Here is a 22,330-nt window from a genome sequence, read left to right on the forward strand (position 1 = left end):
CTCTATGTTCTCTAGCATCCCAGTCATTGCTGCTCAGATCAGCAATGATCTGAAGTCTTGACTGCAAGTAGAGGGTAAAGTCAAGGGAGAGATTAAAGACAACTTTTAGGTTTCTAACTGGAAGGACGGTAATGTCATTAACAGAAATTCGTTTGGAGAAGAAAAGTTTAGCTTTTGATATATAGTGTTAGAGATGCTAGTGTAACATTTAGGTGATGTCTAGGAGGGGATAGGATTGTGGATCTGGACATTTGGAGAGTTTGGAGCTGTAAAGCCTGGAGATGGATTATGGTGTGTTCCCAGAGAGCCACTGAAATTGGCTCTACAACAAAAGATCTTATATACTTCCTTTTAGGCCTGAGTTCCTTTTTGGTCAGTCTCTGGAACTGTATATTAAGGTATCATGACTCTCAATAATAGATTTATATTAGTTTCACCTTTCTACTTAATTGTCACCTCTAAGACACCCTTCTAGACCCAGAGGGAAAGGAAAAAATGGAATTAATAAACAGTCATGAGCTATCAGCAGTGATAGAATGGAAATGTTCTCTTTTTCCAGGACAGCATGCCTAGATGTGTTACTCCAACTGATGAGTGCAGAGTAATAGCAGATGGTGTAAGAGTACATGTGGCAATGTGAGATGGCTTTGTATCTATTCATTGCTGTCCTACTTTGTTCCTGGAGCTAGGAGAAGGATATTCTGCTGATTTTGACAGGACTAGTTAAAATGGCTAAGGACAGAATGTCCACATGTTTCTGCCTTAAGGGCTCCTTAGCGCTCAGCCCTTTACAATGTGGAGTGGGTGGGTGATTTACTGTGAATGTAGAGGGGGTGAGGCTAGATGCAGAAATACTTGGCCATCTAAGGACCTGTCATTACCTACCTTTCACTGTAGTATCTTTTATTTTCCTCTTCCTTTCTTCTGTTGCAAATGTTTGCTTCCCTCCACCCACAAAACCTATAGAGTGTTTACTCCAATCATACTCAGTATAAAGTATCCCTTAAGCACATAAAAATATATGTAGCTTTGTCCTTCAAAATATGTAGACTCCAATAATGGGGAACAGTGTCTGGGTCTTCTGCAAGTAACCTCTTTCATTCTGCCAGCTATTGGATACCTTGAAGCAATTGATCAAGTGCAGGGGATTTGTTAAAATATACCAGAATAACCTAGGGTAGCCTTTTAAACATAGAGATGCCCAGGCCTATCCTATGATTATAATTCCTTTGGTTTTGGAGGTGGAACCTCCAAACATATGTATTTCTCCTTTGGTTTTGGAGGAATATATATTTTTTAAAAATTTTTATTTATTTGTCAGAGAACATAAGCAGAGAGAGTAGCAGGCAGAAGCAGAAGGAGAAGCAGACTCCCCACTGAGCGGGGAGCCTGATGCAGGACTTGATCCCAGGATGCTGGGATCATGACCTGAGCTGAAGGCAGATGCCCAACCAACTGAGCTACCTAGGCATCCCAGGAAAATGTATATTTACAAACTTCTTGCTTAATTCTTATTCACATTAAATGTGTTAGCAGCAAATGGAATTATTTCCATCTTGCCCTTTTATTACACTAGTTGGGCCCTATATACCTTAGGTTGTATTCCCTAATTCTATTAGCATCATCAATCAATTTAGTAAACATGAGATTCACAAAGGGGAGCATGGTAAATGCATATTCTCAGGCCCTATCCTACAACTACTCTATCAGGATCTCTGAGAACAGGACCTTGTATTCTGCATTTTTACAAACACCACAGTTATTTGTAGTATACAAGTTTGTAAACAACACATTGAGAAATAATGCTGTAAGTCTGGGAAGTTAAAATTGGTCTCAGTGGCCAACAGCAGTGCAGTTTGGGATATAGTGGAAAGAAGAAGTAAATCTGATCAGCTATTTAGTCCCTGTAGTTCAGTTGACCAAAAAGGTCATTATTGGAGTCTCAGCTTAAGTAATGTACTGAGCTGTGGTTATAAGCTAGGCAAATGAGGCCAGATGACAGCTGAAGAAACTGCTAATTAATTAAATTTGGTCTGAAGTCAGGCCACCAACTGGCAGGCAGTTTCTTTTTTTAGTTGGAGAATATGGATGAGGGGAATAGGAAAGATCTGAAATAATAGAACTTTTCTGTTGAGTTCTCAAACCTCTGTTCTTATTTATTTCTCTCAGATCTTAAGTAGTTTTCTCTGGAATAGTGACAGAATTGACTTCTGAATTATTATTCATTGTTAAACTATGTTAAGAATGCATTTGAAATGCAAGAACAAGTGGCACAATGTAGACACTATTTGAAAAGGCACTTAGACTTTTTTTTAAGTGAGGGGGAAATATTTTTTCAATGATATTTGAAAAATGAAGGAAATGTTTCCATGTGTCATACTATGTACCTAATGAAACCATCTCATTATTTTATATACAGTGAAGTGTCCTTCAACTGTGAAAAGCCAATGGGGCTGGTTGCTTTTCTATTAACAGGGGAGCCAGAGGACATAGCTCCTCCTGGAACTTAAACTGAGTTTGAGATTTCATATATACTGTGGTTTTCTACTTTTATTTAGGTCTTTTACTCCTAATTATTACTGAAAGTACTGTATCCTCTTTCAGTCAATTGATGGTAACCTTCCGGAGGGCAGGCACCTTGTTTCAGCCTTCTTGATAGTCCTTTATCTAGTATAGGACTATACACATAGTAGGTTTTCAATAAAAATTTAACTTACATGACAGTAATGAGATAAGAATGAAAGGGTTGCTCCTGTCTATTCCACCTGTAGTTCTAAGTAGTTCTAAGACATAGAGCACCATGGGATAAGGGATGGTATTTTGGCAAATCTGCCCTGACAGTTGCTAATTTTTATGTTATATTATATTATGCACAGTTAAGCTGTGATTTTAGAGTTGATTATAGCTCAATCATTATTAGCAAAATGGACAAGGAACTAAGAAAATTAACAGGCCTTATTCATAAGAGTTAAAGAGAAGGAATCATCCTTATGCTTTATAATAATGAAACTAATATCTATGGGCTTTAATGTATGAGTCATAGAAATTTGAATGTCTGCCAACTTCCACAATATTTGTGTAGATATGAATTATCTGCTACCTACTTTTATGAAGGTTATTTCAGATGAATCTGTATATAAGCATACTAGGAAAGTAGGGAGGAATTATTCTCTATACAGACTACTGGGCATAGAACTAGAGCCATTCGTATATAAAGGAAAGGATTTGACTTGACATATAATAGTATTTCATAAAAAGAAGATATGTTAGATTTTTTTGGTCTTATTGATGCTTCCACTTACTAATAACTGTCACTAAAGTAAACAACGTAACTCTCACTATTGTGAAAAGCAATAAATTTATATTTTCCTGCAGCTACAACCATGAATCTGAAATACAAAGTTTGATGATAGCCACTTGTGTGAAAAAGAAAAATGCAGTTGTTGGCTTCCTAAAACTTATAAAAAACAGGAATCATTATGCAAATTAGACAGGTATATATTTAATACTTTTGTATCATTTAACCATCTGAATATTTCCTAGAATTCTTATCAAATATTTGCTTCTCTCTTTGATTTCAGTTATTCTGGTATTGTGCTTCTCAGGTGAACCCAACCCTACTCACAAATATCAGAACCAGGCTTTGGTTGCACTAACAGAATGGGCCAGAGAGAGTGAGGATAGTGCTGAGAACCTAGACAGCTTAAAGGTGTCAGGCAGATAGGAAGGCCAGCAATCTGGCAAGTTTCCAACAGCAGGCTGTAGGAAAAGGCCCAGACACTTAAACAGAGCCCAGTTGATATGTTGAGGTCCAGACAGGTATAAATATTTGGTATAAAAGGGGTCTTGAAACAGCTGGCAAGGAATAAATCATGAAGATAATGTTCAAAGCAGACATAACCTAATCACAAAGATAAACTCTAGGAAGGGATTCTAGGTTAGACAAGTAGCTAAGACTGGTAATAATAAGGAAGAATGTCAGAATGAGATCTAAAGTAAAGACAGTAGTTCTCATCATTAAGATTATGGTCCAGATTTGGGATGAAGTTGAACCCATGGACAGAAATACAATGACTTTAGCTAGTGAGATCAATTAGCTGTTGGATTTCTAAGCTAGACAGTAAGATTAGTGCATTTCTGTGTGAACTTTTAGATGGATGCTTGTTGCCATTCCCCAACATAGAGGAAAATTTAATTTGAATGAATATTGCAACTTTATTATATAGTCTCATCTTAAAATGTGTTTTGTTATGGCTATCAGACACATGAAAAAATGTTCATCATCACTAGCCATCAAGGAGTTTAAAATTAAAACCACATTGAGATACCACCTTACACCAGTTAGAATGGCCAAAATTAGCAAGACAGGAAACAACATGTGTTGGAGAGGATGAGGAGAAAGGGGAAGCCTCTTACACTGTTGGTGAGAATGCAAGTTGGTGCAGCCACTTTGGAAAACAGTGTGGATATTCCTGAAGAAATTAAAAATAGACCTTCCTGGGGCCCCTGGGTGGCTCAGGGGGTTAAAGTCTCTGCCTTCAGCTTGGGTCATGATCCCAGGGTCCTGGGATCAAGCCCCACTTCAGGCTCTCTGCTCCGCAGAGAGCCTGCTTCCTCCTCTCTCTCCCTGCCTGCCTCTCTGCCTACTTGTGATCTCTGTCTGTCAAATAAATAAATAAATAATATTTTTTTAAAAATAGAGCTTCCCTATGGCTCCGCATTGCACTACTGGGTATTTACCCCAAAGATACATATGTAGTGAAAAGGAGGGCCATCTGTACCCCAATGTTCATAGCAGCCATGGCCATGGTTGCCAAACTGTGGAAAGAACCAAGATGCCCTTCAACGGACAAATGGATAAGGAAGATATGGTCCATATACACTATGGAGTATTATGCCTCCATCAGAAAGGATGAATACCCAACTTTTGTAGCAATATGGACAGGACTGGAAGAGATTATGCTGAGTGAAATAAGTCAAGCAGAGAGAGTCAATTATCATATGGTTTCACTTATTTGTGGAACATAAGAAATAACATGGAGGACATGGGGAGATGGAGAGGAGAAGAAAGTTGGGGGAAATTGGAAGGGAAGACGAACCATGAGAGACTATGGACTCTGAAAAACAATCTGAGGGTTTTGAAGGGGCAGGGGTTGGGAAGTTGGGTGAGCCTGGTGGTGGGCATTGTGGAGGACACGTATTGCATGGAGCACTGGATGTAGTGCATAAACAATAAATTCTGGTACACTGAAAAGAAATTTAAAAAATAAAAAATTTTTTAAAAAGTGTTTTGTTACATATTCACTCAACAAACATTTATTAAATGATTACTATATATCAGATACTTCATAATAATGAGATGAAAAAAACACAGCCATTGGCCATTGGTTCATGAAACAGCAGGCATCTAAACTGATGATTAAATTACAGTATGCAAAAAGCACAAGAAATAGAGGTAACTTTCATTCATTCATTTATTCAAACAAATGCATTGAGTGCCTTCTATTTTTGGGGTACAAGTCTGGAACACAGAAGACCTGGACTTGTGGTGTTAAGAAGATCTTCCAAGAGAAGGTAAAACTTGATCTGAATCTTTTAAGAAGTAAGCAGGTAAAAGGATATGGTAGATGGTATCCATTCTTCCCTTCTTATGTACAAACAGAACCTTGAATTTTTTTGAGACAGCATTGTGTCTAGTTACAAACTATGTACTCCTTTATTACACCATTCTCGGTATGAATAACCATGTGGGTAAGAGCCTTTTAGATGGGGCTTTGTTGAAAACCAATTTTTTCCCCAATGAAAATGAGCTTAACTAATGAGTATCTTAATGCTTAGAAAGCAGATATGAATCTTAGAGATGGATTATCTCTATCATATTTACAAGATGGATCATCTTATAGCTGAAGTCCCTGCTGATATCTTGCAACTTTTGTTTCCTTTGGACTTCTGTTCAAGCCATTGTAGTCACATTTTTATTATGTTCTATTAAACACAATTCAAAGTAATAAAAAGATATTGGGGTATGGTAGTAGAGAGTTCAAGAGAAACTTCTCAAGCATAGGAAACAATGATATTTAGTACAAAGGTATGGGGTAAGAAGCCTCCAAGATGAAGAAACTGTAAGGAAACCAAACTGGTTGGAGTTATGAAGGGAAAGTGGCCAGAGATAAAGTTGGAGAGGTAAATGAAGACCAATTCCTTGTAATCCATATTGAGGAGTGTGAGCTTTCTTGTAAAAGCAGTGAATAGTCTCTTATGGATTTTTAAATTACCTACTATTTGCATTTTAGAGAGAATGTTTATATTTAGGTCTGTTAAGAAGAGTGACTAATAGCAGGCAGAATAAGTAGGAGATTTATAATCATCCAGTTGATGAAAAACCAAAACTAAGGTAGTAGAAATGGAAATTGACAGACAAGATTGGAGTTAATAATTATAGGTCTCTAGAAAATATTATAAATATATCAATGAGGTAGAATCAATATGGATTAGTGTGTGAATTTGAAAGGAAAAACATCTCGAGTATGATTCTCAAGTTTCTTTCTGGGGTGACCAGATGGTTCACCAAGATAGTCAATACAAAGGGAGATGATGGCTAAGTAATCGTCCAAACTTAGATATCTCTGATAACCAAGGAAATTTTATGTATGTTTTGCCAATTGTGAAAGTATCTCTCAGAAGTAGTGAGAATACAGTCTTAACTCTTAAAAATGACATTTATATAAACTTACTATTTTTTGAAAGGTCCTAAGTAGATTGAGATAGAGATAGTAGTATTTTATCTTCACATAATACCATATTTATGCTGTCCTCTAATATTTCTTAGAACACTGTTAAAAAAACAAAACAGTAAAAGCAAAAATAACAAGAACAAAACAGCTACAGTACAGGAACCATAGTAATGATTTTTGGTTTTTGTTTCCTATTTCATCCCAGTTCAAAACTCTGGAAGGAGAAAATGATGAATGGAAAAGAAGGATAAAAATGTGCCATAGGAGACTTTTAACAGACATTATTTTAACATGTCTAGCATAGCTCTGTGTAGTTTTACACCTTTATGAATTTATTGTGATAAAGGTGACAGGGAGATGTAGATTCCAGGCATTACTAAGTAATGATACAATGTTGAGTTTTCCTTGATACTTCTATTAAAATATTTTCACAAAGTCTGTGCTCTTTCAATCTAGCCTAAGAGTACTCACATTAAAAGTCCTAGCACTGGAAAAGAAAAGGAAAGGAAAAGAGAACAAGAAATAAAGTTGAACTTATGGAAATAGCTTCTAATTTACTTTTCATTTTATTTAAAGGCTTTAGAGTGCCAACTGACATTTTTACTAGGAGAAACAGTAAGCAAAAGGTATGAGTAATTTTTATTTATATGTACTTTATACTCCAAATATGGAAATCAGCCCATTTGAGAATGAGCATGCCAAACTGTAACATCAATGAATTCAAAATCAACTGGACTGTCAGTCTACTTTGAAAGGGTCTGTTGATTTCAAAGTTATGTTATTTGTGCTTGTAAGAAGGAAAATAAACACAGTAGTTTAAAAAAAAAGTTATAAGATGTCAACATTTTAATAATTTGACTTTGACAAGTTTGAAAAGTAAAAAGAGAATACTCAACCTTTTTTAAAAAAAAAAACATGGTGCAGGAATGTTATTCTGTTCTTGAAAGATCTGAATCAATAGCTATTTTATTCAACAATTATTGAACACCTTATGTGTCATTTCTTATCGGCCACATACCAGATATGTTAAAAATGAGAAGCAGGCAGGATACATTTTAATCCAGGAGAGGAATAAAGAGATACTAAGGCAGAATAGTAGGTGATACTTTAGGTCAAATGTAGCCTTCAGGCATCTCATACATCCTACCAGGTAGACAACTACCTCCATAAAGACCAGTTCTACCCCACATGGTGGAAAATAGAGGCCTAGAAATGTATTTCCAATTTTTGCCTCCCATTATTAGATAATGAAGACAACAAAAATAGCATGTTGGGGTGCCTGGGTGGTTCAGTGGGTTAAGCCGCTGCCTTCAGCTCGGGTCGTGATCTCAGGGTCCTGGGATCGAGTCCCGCGTCGGGCTCTCTGCTCAGCGGGGAGCCTGCTTCCTTCTCTCTCTCTCTCTCTCTCTCTCTCTCTCTCTGCCAGCCTCTCTACCTACCTGTGATCTCTCTCTGTCAGATAAATAAATAAAATCTTTAAAAAAAATAGCATGTTAATTGAGAAGTTGATGAGTCTGAATAAAAGCTTGCATGCTTAAAAATTCCTGTAATCCTTGACCTTTTAGTATTCTTTTTTTTTTTTTAAGATTTTTATTTATTTATTTGTAAGGGAGAGAGGAGCGAGAGTGAGCACAGGCAGACAGAGTGACAGGCAGAGGCAGAGGGAGAAGCAGGCTCCCTGCCAAGCAAGGAGCCCGATGTGGGACTCGATCCCAGGACGCTGGGATCATGACCTGAGCTGAAGGCAGCTGCTTAACCAACTGAGCCACCCAGGCGTCCTGACCTTTTAGTATTCTTATGATAAAGCCCACAAGGGCCACTTCCTTAGTATATCCCCCAGGAACTGTTAGCTTGTACTTTAATTATTTTCCAATAGACTTCATTTTTAGAACACTTTTAGGCTTACAACAAAATTGAGCAGAAAGTACAGAGACTTCTCATACATCCCTTGCTGCCACACATGCATCGCCTCTCCTATTATCAACACCGTGCACCACAGTGGTATATTTGTTACAATTGATGAACCTATATTAACACGTCACTATCACCCAAAGTCCATAGTTTATATTAGGGATCACTTATGGTGTACATTCAACAGGTTTGGACAAATGTATGATGTGTATTCACCATTGTAGCTTCAGGCAGAATACTTTCACTGCCCTAAGAATCCTCTGTGCTCCTATTCATCTCTCCCTGACTCCTAGCCCCTAATGACCACTGACTTTTTTTTTTCACTTCCTCTGTAGTTTTACCTTTTTCAGAATATCAATATAGGGGAAATAATACAGTATGTAGCCTTTTCAGATTGGCTTCTTTCACTTAGTAATATGCAATTATGTTTACTTTGTCTTTTCATGGTTTGATAGCTCATTTCTTTTTAGCACTAAATAATATTCCATTGTCTGGACTTATAAGTTTGTTTATCCATTCCCATACTGAAGGACATTTTGGTTGCTTGCAAATTTTGACAATGATGAATAAAGCTGCTATAACCATCCTTGTGCAGGTTTTCCTGTGGTCATAAGTTTCAACTCAGTACCAAGGAGCATGATTGCTAGATCCTATGGTAAGAGTGTGATTCATTTTGTAAAATACTACCAAACTGTCTTTCAAAGTGACTGTAGCATTTTGTATTCCCATCAGCAATGAATGGGAGTTTCTTTTGCTCCACATCCTGACCAGCATTTGGTGTTGTCAGTGTTCTAGATTTTGGCTTTTTAAATAAGATGTGTAGTGGTCCCATTGTTGTTTTAGTTTGCAGTTCCCTAATTACACATGATGTTGAGTATATTTTCATATGCTTATTTTCCATCTACATATCTGCTTTGGTGAGATGTATGTTCAGATCTTTTGCCCATTCCATTAATTGTGTTGTTCATTTTCTTATTGTTGAGTTTTAAGAGTTCTTTGTTTATTTTGGATGACAGTCTTTTATCAAATATGTGTTTTGCAAATATTTTCTCCCAGTCTCTGGATTATCTTCTTATTCTCTCAACAGTATCTTTTGCAGAACAGAAGTTGTTTATTTTAATATCAATAATTTCTTTCATGGATCATGCCTTTGGTATTGTATCTAAAAAGTCATTGCCAAACCCAAAGTCATCTAGATTTTCTAAGTTATCTCTTAAAAGTTTTATAGTTTTGAGTTTTACATTTATGTATATGATTCATTTTGAAGTAATTTTTGTACAGAATGTAAGGTCTGTCTAGATTCATTTGTTATATGCAGATGTCCATTTGTTTCAACACGATTTATTGAAAGACTGTCTTTTCTTCATTGTATTGCTTTTGATCCTTTGTCAAAGATCAGTTAACTATATTTGCATGGATCTATTTCTGAGCTCTCTATTCTGTTTCACTGACGTATTTGTCTATTATTTCAGCAAAACTATACTGTCTTGATTAATATAACCTTATGGTAAATCTTGAAATAAGGTAGTGTCAGTCCTCTGCCTTCTTCTTCATAAATATTGTTAGCTATTCTGGGTCTTATGCATATAAACTTTAGGATAAAAGTTTATATAAACTTTAGAATCAGTTTACTGATATCTACAAAATAACTTCCTAGGATTTTCCTTCCTTTTAAAACTTTCCATTTTGAGACTTGAGTCTGAGAAATAGAATGGGCAGTAGGAATATCTCTAAGTAATCCTACTCAACATGCCTAATTTTGCTTTATCTGGAAATCAAATATTCCCACAATTATTTTTTTCCTATGTAAGGCCAGGAACATGTTTTTTTTTTTTTTTTTTTTAAGATTTTATTTATTAATTTGACAGAGAGAAATCACAAGTAGACGGAGAGGCAGCCAGAGAGAGAGAGAGAGAGGGAAGCAGGCTCCCCGCTGTGCAGAGAGCCCGATGCGGGACTCGATCCCAGGACCCTGAGATCATGACTTGAGCTGAAGGCAGCGGCTTAACCCACTGAGCCACCCAGGCGCCCAGGAACATGTTTTAATAGCAATGATAATACCCACCAGCATTACTAAAGTTAAAAAAAGCTTTCAAAATTAAATGTTGGCTGGGATGTGGAGCAACTGGAATTCCCATACACTCTTGGTGGAAGTATAAATTGGTATAACTACTTTGGAAAACTGCTTCTGTGTCTTGAATAAAGTAGAATATATGCTTACCTTATGACACTAAAATTCCACACCCAATATAAATGCATGCATACAGTCATCAGAAGAATGTACAAGAAATTTCACAGCAGCATTATATTAGAGGCAGAATATAAATATTTAAAAGGTACATTCCGGGACGCCTGGGTGGCTCAGTTGGTTGGACGACTGCCAACCAAACTAAGGTATATTCAGACAATTCAGTGCTTCAAGTTCTGAAAATGAACAGCTACCATAAGCAATAGCATGAATGAATCTCACAAACATAATGTTAGGCAAAGGCTATAAGACACATAAGATTATATACTCTTTCATTAAAAATATATAAGATTCAAAAGCACAAACCTAATCTATATTAATAAATAGTGATTAGTCTTAAAGAGAAGAGAATAATGAGTGGGAAGGGAAATGAAAGAGAAATTTTGAGTTTGTGTAATTTCTATTTCTTGAGTTTAGATATTCTCTTCCTTACCTACTTTTTTTTTTGTATTTTCAAGTTTTTATTTAAATTCTACTTAGTTAACATATAGTATATTAGTTTTGGGAGTAGAATTTAGTGATTCGTAACTTACATATAATACCCACTGCTCGTCACAGTACGTGCCCTCCTTAATACCCATCAGCCATTTAACCTATTCCCCTGCCCACCTCCCCTCCATCAACCCTCAGTTTGTTCTCTCTAGTTAAGAGTCTGTATTATGGTTTGACTCTCTTCTTCCCCGTAGGTCCATCTGTTTTGTTTCTTAGATTCCACAGATGAGTGAAATCACATGGTATTCATTTTTCTCTGACTGACTTATTTCATTTGGCATAATACTCTCTAACTTCATTTACATCATTGCAAATGGCAATATTTCATTCTTTTTTATTGCTGAATAATACTCCATTGTATATAATAAATATCACATCTTCTTTATCTTTTCATCAGTCAATGGACATTTGGGATCTTTACATAATTTGGCTATTGTTGATAATGCTGCCATAAATATCAGGGTGCATGTATCCCTTCAAATCAGTATTTTTGTATATGTTGGGTAAAAACCTAGTAGGGCAATTGGTGGGTCACATGGCAATCTATTTTTAAGTTTTTGAGGAACATCCATACTGTTTTCCAGAGTGGCTGCACAAGTTTCTGTTCCCACCAACAGTGTAAGAGGGTTTCTCTTTCTTCATATCCTCACCAACACATGTTGTTTCTTGTGTCATTGGTTTTAGCCATTCTGACAGGTGGGAGGTGATATCTCATTGCAGTTTTGATTTGCGTTTCCATGAGGATAAGTGATGTTGAGCATTTCTTCATGTGCCTGCTAGCCATCTGTATGTCTTCTTTGGAAAAATATCTATTCATGTCTTCTGCCCATGTTTTAACTGAGTTATTTGTTTTTTGGGGTGTTAAGTTTTATAAGTTCTTTATAGATTTTGGATACTAACCCTTTATCAGATGTGTCCTTTGCAAATATCTTCTCCCATTCTGAAGGTTGTCTTTAAGTTTTGTTGTTTCCTTCACTGTGCAGAAGCTTTTTGTCTTGATGAAGTCCCAATAGTTCATGTTTGCTTTCGTTTCTCTTGCTTCTGAAGATATATCTCGTAAGAAGTTGCTATGCCCAGTATCAGGGAGGTTACTGCTTGTATTCTGCTCCAAGATTTTGATAGTTTCCTGTCTCATATTTGGGTCTTTCATCCATTTTTTAATTTATTTTTCTGTATAGTATAAGAAAGTGGTCCAGTTTCATTGTTTTACATGTAGCTGTTCAGTTTTCCAATACCATTTGTTGAAGAGACTGTCTTTCTTCCATTTGATATTCTTTTCTGCTTTGTCAAAGATTAGTTGAACATATAGCTGTGGGTCCCTTTCTGGGTTCTCTATTCTGTTCCATTGAGCTAAGTGTCTGTTTTTGTGCCAGTATGATACTGTCTTGATCTCTACAGTTTTGTAATAATATAACTTGAAGTTTGGAATTATGACACTGCCAACTTTGCTTTGCTTTTTCAAGATTGCTTTTACTATTTGGTGTTTTTTTTTGTGTGTGTGTGTGTTTCCATACAAATTATAGGATTCTTTTGCTTTCACTCTGTGAAAAATGCTGGTGGTATTTTGATAAGGATTACATTAAACGTGTAGCTTGTTTTAGGTAATATAGATATTTTGACATTATTTGTTTTTCCAGTCCATTTCCATTTATCCATTTCTTTGTGTCTTCCTCAATTTCTTTCTTAAGTGTTCCATAGTTTTCAGAGTATAGATCTTTTACCTCTTTGGTTAGGTTTATTCCTAGGTATCTTACAGTTTTTGTTGCAATTGTAAAAAAAAAAATCAATTCCTTAATTTCTTTTTCTGCTGCTTCATTATTGGTATATAGAAATGCAACTGATTTTTGTATGTTGATTTTTGTATCCTGCAGCTTTCTTGAATTGGTGGATCAGTTCTAGCAAATATTTGGTGGATTCTTTTGGGTTTTCTACATAGAGTATGTTGTCTGCAAATAGTGTAAGTTTGACTTCTTCCTTGCTGATTTGGATACCTTTTATTCCTTTTTGTTTGATTGCTGAGCTAGGAATTCCAGCAGTGTGTTAAATAAGAGTGGCAAGAGTGCTATCCTGGTCTTGTTCCTGGTCATAGAGGAAAAGCTCTCAGTTTGTCCCATTGAGAATGATATTAGCTGTGGGTCTTTCATACGTGGGCCTTTATGATGTTGAGGTATGTTCCCTCTATCCCTACATTGTTGAGGGTTTTTTTTTTTTTAAGAATTTATTTATTTATTTGACAGAGAGAGATCACAAGTAGATGGAGAGGCAGGCGGAGAGAGAGAGAGAGAGAAGGAGAGAGGAGGAAGCAGGTTCCCTGCTGAGCAGAGAGCCCGATGTGGGACTCCATCCCAGAACCCTGAGACCATGACCTCAGCCGAAGGCAGTGGCTTTAACCCACTGAGCCACCCAGGTGCCCTTGTTGAGGGTTTTTATCAAGAATGAATACTGTACTTTATCAAATGTTTTTTCTGCATCTATTGAAAGGATCAAATAATTCTTATTCTTTCTTTTACTTATGTGGTGTTTTATGTTGATTGATATGTGAATACTGAGCCACCCTTGCAACCCAGGAATAAATCCCACTTGATCATGGTGAATGATTCTCTAAATGTACTGTTGGATTGAGTTTGTTAGTATTTTGTTGAGAATTTTTGCATCCAAGTTCATCAGGGATATTGGCCTGTAATTTTCTTTTTTAGTGGGTTTGGTTTTGGAATGGAGGTAATGCTGGCTTCCTAGAATGCGTTTGGAAGTTTTCCATTCATTACTATTTTTTTTTAACAGTTTGAGAATAGGTATTAACTCTTCTTTAAAGGTTTGGTAGAATTCACTGTGATCTTCAGTTTCATTATTTTCCATGATTTTATCTTCTATGTCACTTATTTCATTTCTCTGCCTCTTCATCTTTGTGGTCATTACATCCAGTCAGTTTAGAATCTTGGTTATTGCATTTTTCTTCTTGTCCTGACTAGTTTTTAGGTCTTTTGTCTCTGTGGTGTCTTCTATGCTTTTCGCAAGTCCAACTAGTATCCTTATGGTTGTTGTTTTTAATTCTGGATTAAGCATATTATTTACATCTGTTTCAGTTAGATCCCTGGCCCTAACCTTTTCTTGTTCTTTCTTTTGGGATGAATTTCTCCATCTTGGCCTTTTGTTGCACTCTCTGTCTTCTCTGTGTAAGGAAAGCCTGTTAAGTTTCTTGTTCCTGAGATAATGGCTTTATGAAGAAGAAGTCATATACCGACCAGGGCCTGGCTCTTTCAAAAGTATCTCTGGTGTGTGCTGTGTGCACTCTGCTGCTGTGTTTCCGCTGTTCTTTCCCTCAGGTCAGTGTTCTGCAGAGTTTCTCCTTGACTGCAGTGGGGAATGTTTGTACCTTGGCCAGAGTGCGGTGAATTTTAGCTAGGTGTGCTCTGGTCTGCTTGTTAATAGAGACCTTATGTTATTTCCGCTAGAGCAGATGCTTTGTAGAACTCTATGGTCTGTTGACATGGTGCATGTGGTGGAGGGGGAGGTTGCTGGTCTTCTGTGGGAGGGGCCCAATGCTGTGGTTCTCAGGCATACTTGCTGGAGGAAAGCAGCACCAGCAGAGCACAGGGAGCCAGGATTTGGTGTAAGCAGTTTCTCGGCTGCCAGTGTAGACACTGTGCTGCTTACTGAAGTTAGTTTATGCTAAGGAGTGGGGGAGGAAAATGTCACCCCCTGGCTCTTTTTACTCCTGGACATAAATGCCACCTCTCCTGGATGCGATCTAAAAAGGGGGAACAACCTCTCCCAGTGCATCCCAGGGGATTCTCAGATTGTACTATCTGTTCCCAAGCTATCTGCCCTCCTTTTTTCTACAAGAACACTGCAGCGCCCTCTGGGCTCCACACCTGCCAAACCACAGACCTCTATAACTCTAGACTGAGCCCCAGTGGTTGTAAAAACTCCAGAAAATCAGCCCCTTTCATTTTCCTAGTCAAAGGCTTTGGGGGATGTGTTCTTGTGCCTTCCCCTGTAAGTTCCTTTATCTTGCCTTTTTCTGCAAACAGGGCTCCCTCCCCTCTGTAGCACCCATGATCCTATTCTCTTCCAAACCGTGTCTCTGTACCTCCTACCTTTCATGATATGGCCTCTTCTCTTCCTCTAGTTGTGTAGTTTTTTCTGTCAGTCCTCAGATCAATTTCTTGGGTATTCAAAATGATTTGATATTTATCTGTGTTGGAGGGATGAGGCAAGCATAGGGTCCTCCTACTACTCTGCCATCTTCACTCCCCTTCCCTTACCTACTTTAAAGCTAACCATCTGTGGCTCTGTATATTTTATTTTCCTATCTTATTTTATGACAATAAGGGACAGTAAAATACTAAGCACATCTTTAGTTGTGTTTCTAATACCAAAAGAAAAAAAAAAGCTAAAAGATATCCATTTGATGTAAACAAGGCCAAGTAAGTATTGTATGTATCTGGGTATGTATGTATGCATACATATTTTGTGTATGTATTGTGATCACAACATTTAGGTATATGCATGTGGTTTATCATTATATCTTCTGAATAATTCTTCATTTGTTTCAAAACACTTTTAAAATTTTATTCAGCATTTGACCACAGCTGGGTACTGAGCAGACAATCTCACTGAACTGTCTCTGTTGGACATTTAAGTTTTTTTTCCTCCTCAAGATTTACTAATTCAGAATCTTTCATACTATGGAGGCAGTATAGTTTTTTCCAATGTGCATTGACTTATACACAGAATATTAAATTGTATCTGTCACTGTTCATCTGTTACCCAATGATAACTTTTGCTTAGTTCCCCAAGAGTATTTTATAATAGTCCCTTTATATGGACTAGCTTTAATATTCATCCTTCTTCTAGCTCTTAATAAATTGATGAAAATGTAACCCCACCAGTCATACATAGGACTATCATCTCCCAATTAACCTTTTATACAAACTGAAATTTGGTCATACTTTCTTACTATAGGCTTTCCACCTCTTAAATACTTTATACTTATATAGTTAAAGTAGTACATGGCCTCCCTTTAGTTACTGAATTAAATATGCAAGTACTAAAGAAAGTGAGGATAATATTGTTTTCATAGATGAACTTTTCCCCCCTAGAGATTAGCCATTTAGTTTGTCTATTGGTTATTGGATGATTATTTTCTGACTTTTTTCCATTAAAAATAGTTGTCCAGTGTTTCATCTCTGCTTATGTAGGCATTTGTAATTGCTTCAGCTGACTAAATGCATCTGATATATTTATCATTGAAACCATGTATTTGTAAGACACTTTATAGCACAAATGTTCTATTCATTTTTTTCAGGTAGCAATAATTTAGAAGTCTCCATTGGAATTTAATGTATACATCTTTGTGACACAGTATACCAATTTTTCTTCATTAATTTTTCACAAACTATTCTACAGAATTCCCATATAGGCAAAAACAAATAAAGTGTTATTTCCTAAAGGAGGTTTTTAAAATTAATAAATTAATATGACAGGGTGGTTAAATTTTTGGTTTCCTTAACATTGTAATGCATACAGCTAGCACAGAAGACCATTAAATGATTGTTATTTATATTAAGAAGAACAGTAGATCCTCATTCTGCTCAGTTTAGATACAGCAAACTAACAAATCTTTCTGTATTATGGTATCTAGATACTAATTATGGAGCAGCTACCAAAGTTTAAACTTGTTCAAAGTTAGAAACAATGATACACCCACATACTTTTTCAGCCACCTTTCAGTAACTTTCCTGTTTTAAAACTTGGTAGCTTCAGCTCATATTATTAGCTTTTACATTTTTTTCCCAAGATACTTGGAAAAGGTGAAATCAGATAAGAAATCATTACAGTTCAATGGTATTTTTTCATTGCCTGTAGGTTTAATACTTTGACTTGTTTCCCTCAAAGACTCTTTTTTTTTTTTAAAGATTTTATTTATTTATTTGACAGACAGAGATCACAAGTAGGCAGAGAGGCAGGCAGAGAAAGAGGAGGAAGCAAGCTCTCTGCCAAGCAGAGCGCCCGATGCAGGGCTCGATCCCAGGATCCTGGGGTCGTGACCTGAGCAGAAGGCAGAGGCTATAACCCACTGAGCCACCCAGGTGCCCCATCCCTCAAAGACTCTTGGTCATAAATTCAAATGAATAGTTTTAAATCAGTCTTGGAAGAGAAATATCTCATAACAACCTGTTAAGCTTTATTTGTAAAAACATAATGAAAATTTTAAGGACAGAGGAATAGAGTTAAAATACCAAGATTTTCGTGAAAATTAATGTGCCCTATTGCTAAACTCTAATTCCAAATCTGAGTTTTGAAACAAACTTTCTATGGCATTGTAGCTATCTTTGATGACTATTTTTATACTATGCCAAATACAAAATACTTTTATTTCCAAATCTCTGAAAAACTATGTGTGATGACATTGAATGAACAAGAATCCTTTTAAAAGAATAGGTCATCATTACTATCAAGTCAGTTTCAGTCTTTCTTTCCCAGAGCTATTTTGCATAGTCAGTTCTATAACAGTTTTAGTCCTAGTAGCTGTCTATTTTAGGAGGTCACCTACAGTCTGGTGACACTATGGAAAAAAGTATGAAATTAGAACTGTAATATGAATAAAAAAGGGTAAACATCCAGAGTTTAAAAGATTATATTAGTACTTAGCTACTTTTCATTTATAAACATGCTTCTCAAGCACTAATTAATCCACTTAAAACTCTTGTGAACATGGCTCAACTAGGAGAGAATCAGAGTTCTGAGGAGAGAAAAGGGAACAGTTTTTAGTGGAGCTGTATTTTTCCATAGCTTGTCTCCAGGCAGAATCTCCTAAATAGATGTCAATTAAATTTCTCTTTTCTAAACAGTCAGACTCTTCAGTAGATTTAAAAAATTCAGTTTTTCCAGAAACCCTTGGGAACATCTCAAAGCTTTCTCTCACAGTTGGCCAAAATCTCAGGATTAAAAAATCATGGAAGCCCAGAACTATCCTGGATATTTGCACATCTTCAGGGTCAGTAATGGACTTATAATAAACATAAATACACTGGTTCTCACCAGAATTAGACACATTGCTAAAAAAAAATAACCAGCTGACTCACCATATCTAATTCTTTGCAAGTCAATAATTCATTTCTGACTGTGGCAGTTTCAGTCAAACTTGTGGGGTAAAGGAATGCATGTGGGTATCACTGACTGCCACAGGCAGGCCTGAGGCATAAACAAGGAGAAGACCAAATAGAATGGAAGAAGTGGTTGTAGTAGAAGATCACCAACAAGTTCTTAAGATGCCAGCCATAATTACTATCTGTGGCCCAGAGGGCAGGGAGATAAATGTGTTAGCTATTAAAGCAATAAAATGAGTAAAAGTAAATTTAAGGAACAGGTCATGCTGGAAAGTACAGGAAGATTACCTCATATAATAGCCAGTTTATGGGGGAATCATGTCAGAAACCAGGATATTGCACATCGCCAGACCCTATGACCTATACAAAGTACAATGCAAAAAATATGTCAAATCTATGCTACCGTGGCAAGGAACAACAGTACAACTGTCCATAACACAACACTTACACATATGTACATGTGCAAGTTCCTAATTCCATATCCCTGTTCTATATTGTTTCACTACATTATTACTTTCTGACATACCTCACAATTTACTTAGTATGTGATCTCTCTTCCACCCCTATAGAATTAAAATTCTGCTAAGGTAGAAGCTTTCGTCTGTTTTGTTTATTGATATATGCCTAGCCTGGAATATAATTGGCTCAATAAGTATTTACTATCTGAATGAATTTGTCGAGTGAAATTTAAGAAATGACTATGAGATGTTCCACAGTGGGTGAGTGAAGGGCACAAAACACACTGAGCTCATTTCAATGGATTGTTTATTAACTATTACTTCTGTAGCCATGTAGAAACTAACTTTAAATACAAGTTCTTTTTTTTTTTTTTTTTTTTAAAGATTTTATTTATTTATTTGTCAGAGAGAGAGCAAGCGAGAGCGAGCGCAGGCAGACAGAGTGGCAGGCAGAGTCAGAGGGAGAAGCAGGCTCCCTGCGGAGCAAGGAGCCCGATGTGGGACTCGATCCCAGGACGCTGGGATCATGACCTGAGCCGAAGGCAGCTGCTTAACCAACTGAGCCACCCAGGCAAGTTCTTTTTTTTTTTAAGTGCAATTTCTTTATAGCTGCTACTTATTAGACAAATAAAATGGAAACCATTGCACCTGACATGAAATGAAAAGTGAGGCGAGAAACAGCAGAGGGGTTAAAAGAATGCTGAAAGGTGAGGGTGTTCCATAGGGTCGTGCTGTTTATTGTAAGGATTTTGGCTTTGACTCAAAGTGAGGTGGGATGCCATTAAAAGGTTTTAAGGAGAGGAATGATTTGATCTGACACATATTTTTAATGGAATCTCTTGGGATATGTGAAAAATTAACTGTAGGAGTACAGAGGTCAAAGAAGGAAGATCAGTTAAGAGACTACTATAGTAATTGAGAAGATAGATGATGGTGACTTGAACCTGGGTGGTAGTAGTGGAGGTTTTGAGAACTGGTCAAACTGAGGGTATAATTTGAATGGATAGCCAATGGGATTTCTTGATGGATTGGATATAGCATGTGAGAGAAGGGGAATGAGTCAAGAATGACAACAAAGTGTTTAACCTAAGCAGATGGAGGGAATGAGATATCATTTACTGAGATGGAAAAGACTTGGTATGTAGGAAGATTGCAGATGTTAAAAAATATGTTGTATGTTTTCAGATAATATGTTTCTCCCTTAGGGGGTATGGAGTGGTGGTAGTAATGGATATTAATTACTTCAATGTTGGTTGTTAGTTAAAAAAAAACTATAAGTAGATATTTTTTGGTTTGTTTTTGTTGTTTTTAATTTGAGATTGAATATAATGTAGTACAAAGGAAATTCAGAATATTTATCAAGGGAAAAATAGATTTTATTACAGTAGATTATTTGAGCACATGAAGATAAGTTCATTTACTGTTTCATTATAATAATTCATCAAGAGAAATTAAGTATTTTTGGTGCCTACCTATTCTTTTAAATTGATTGATACCAGTAAACTATAAGATTTAAATATATATATGTGCATTAAGTGGAAACCTCTAACAAAAAAGATCAATGTGACAGTCAGCCACATCATATTAAACTAAAAGGTTACACACACAGACATTCACAAACACACACACACCTCGAAAGTTACACTACTTTCCATATATTAAATCCTAAGGATTATATTACTGATATCGCTCTTGTGAAAAATCTGTGCAATCTTAGTATGGCTACTATTTGGGCATTTGTTTAGCAAAAAATATTTGGACACACACATATCTTTTGATCTAGCATTTCATTTCTTCTTTTCTTTTGAGGTAATATTGAGAATGCACACAAAATTTATATCCTGGAGTGTTTCTTATGGCTTTTGTTACTATAACAAAAACTGGAGACCATTTGAATATCTAAACCTAGAATATTTAAATGAATTATGACATGCTCATATAATGGAATACTGTGTATCCGATTCGAAGAGTATTATAAAAGTTTATTTACCAACATAGAAAAAAACTGCCCAACATATTAAGTGAAAAAACAAGTTAGAAAACAAAATTACATATGACTTCACTTGGAGGATAGTGAGTTAATCGACTTATGAACAGAAAAGTTCTATAAGCATTTACCACAAAATCGCAACTGGTTATCACTGGTGAGATTATGGGCAATTTTCACGTTTATCTCTATTTTCTAAAATAACATGTAATTCTTTTGTAATTAAAATGTTCAAATGCACAGAACAACAATGATTAAAGTAGATTGAAGTATTTCATGATTTAGAAAGATATGGATTTCTTGTTTTCACTGGAGACATACTATTCTTCATGCATCCTAGGATACACCTTTAACTGCATATTATTACTGGCACTCCCTGACTACAGTATTTCTGATTGAGATTAGTGTAGGCAATGAGTTGACAAATTATGAGTTTAAAATGTTCTCAAAAAGCCTTTCAAATATGAGAAACGTGTCTAAATACCCACATGTCCATAAAATTACTCTCAGGGTTTTACCAATTAAAATAAAAATTTTAAAAAATAACAATTAGTATGAATTCCCACAGAACCTTATGTGCCTATTAGTTAGCTATGCAATAAAGGAACTAGGCAAAATCCTTAACAGGAGAACAGATACCCAGTATCTTTAATTTTCCCTTTAAAATCCACTTTTTTCTTCATATGGTAAGGCAAATAATGTATATATGGCTAACTCTAGATTATGCAAGGTCAGGAGGGACAGAAACAACATGGATATTGAAATCCACTGATAATCCAGACTGTAATTTTATCTAATACTTGAAACCACCTGCTAGACAGAACCCTTCAGTAGAGCTGCTGATGAGAAGCAGAATTGAGTGATTTGAGTTCATCTGCTTTCAGTTATCCTTTTCAGGTGCTAATGAGTAGTGAAATGGTCAAAAGGCTTTCAGCCAGAGGAAGCACTAGGAGAAAAAGCAAGACATGGCTAACCCAGAAACTGGATAATCAGCTTCAAATGGTTGAGCTGACTACAATGAGGATCAGCTATTAAATACCTGCTTAACTAAATTCCATGAGGACGTATGTCATGACACTGTATGTTTATATTAAGGGTTTTCACAAATGCATAGTCTATCTTACTTAATGTGAATTATGGTATAGTCTTAGAGATTCTCTAAACTGTGGTGATTTTCATTGTCAACAATAATAGGATATTTATTTTCAGAGCACAGCTAATCAACTGCCAGCTCCTCTGCTTAATATGGCCAGCAGGCTGCTTATGAGTCAGGACTCTGGCAGAGAGCCCTGCTTTTAGACCAATGGGAATATTATTGACACTCCTGTGCCTTTCTGGGAGAGAATATAAGCAATGCTGACACCCACATAATTTTTTTATTATTGTTT

Source organism: Mustela putorius, unplaced genomic scaffold, assembly GCF_011764305.1.
Source record: "Mustela putorius furo isolate JIRA1106 unplaced genomic scaffold, ASM1176430v1.1 tig00003846_pilon_pilon_pilon, whole genome shotgun sequence".
Lineage (NCBI taxonomy): Eukaryota > Metazoa > Chordata > Mammalia > Carnivora > Mustelidae > Mustela > Mustela putorius.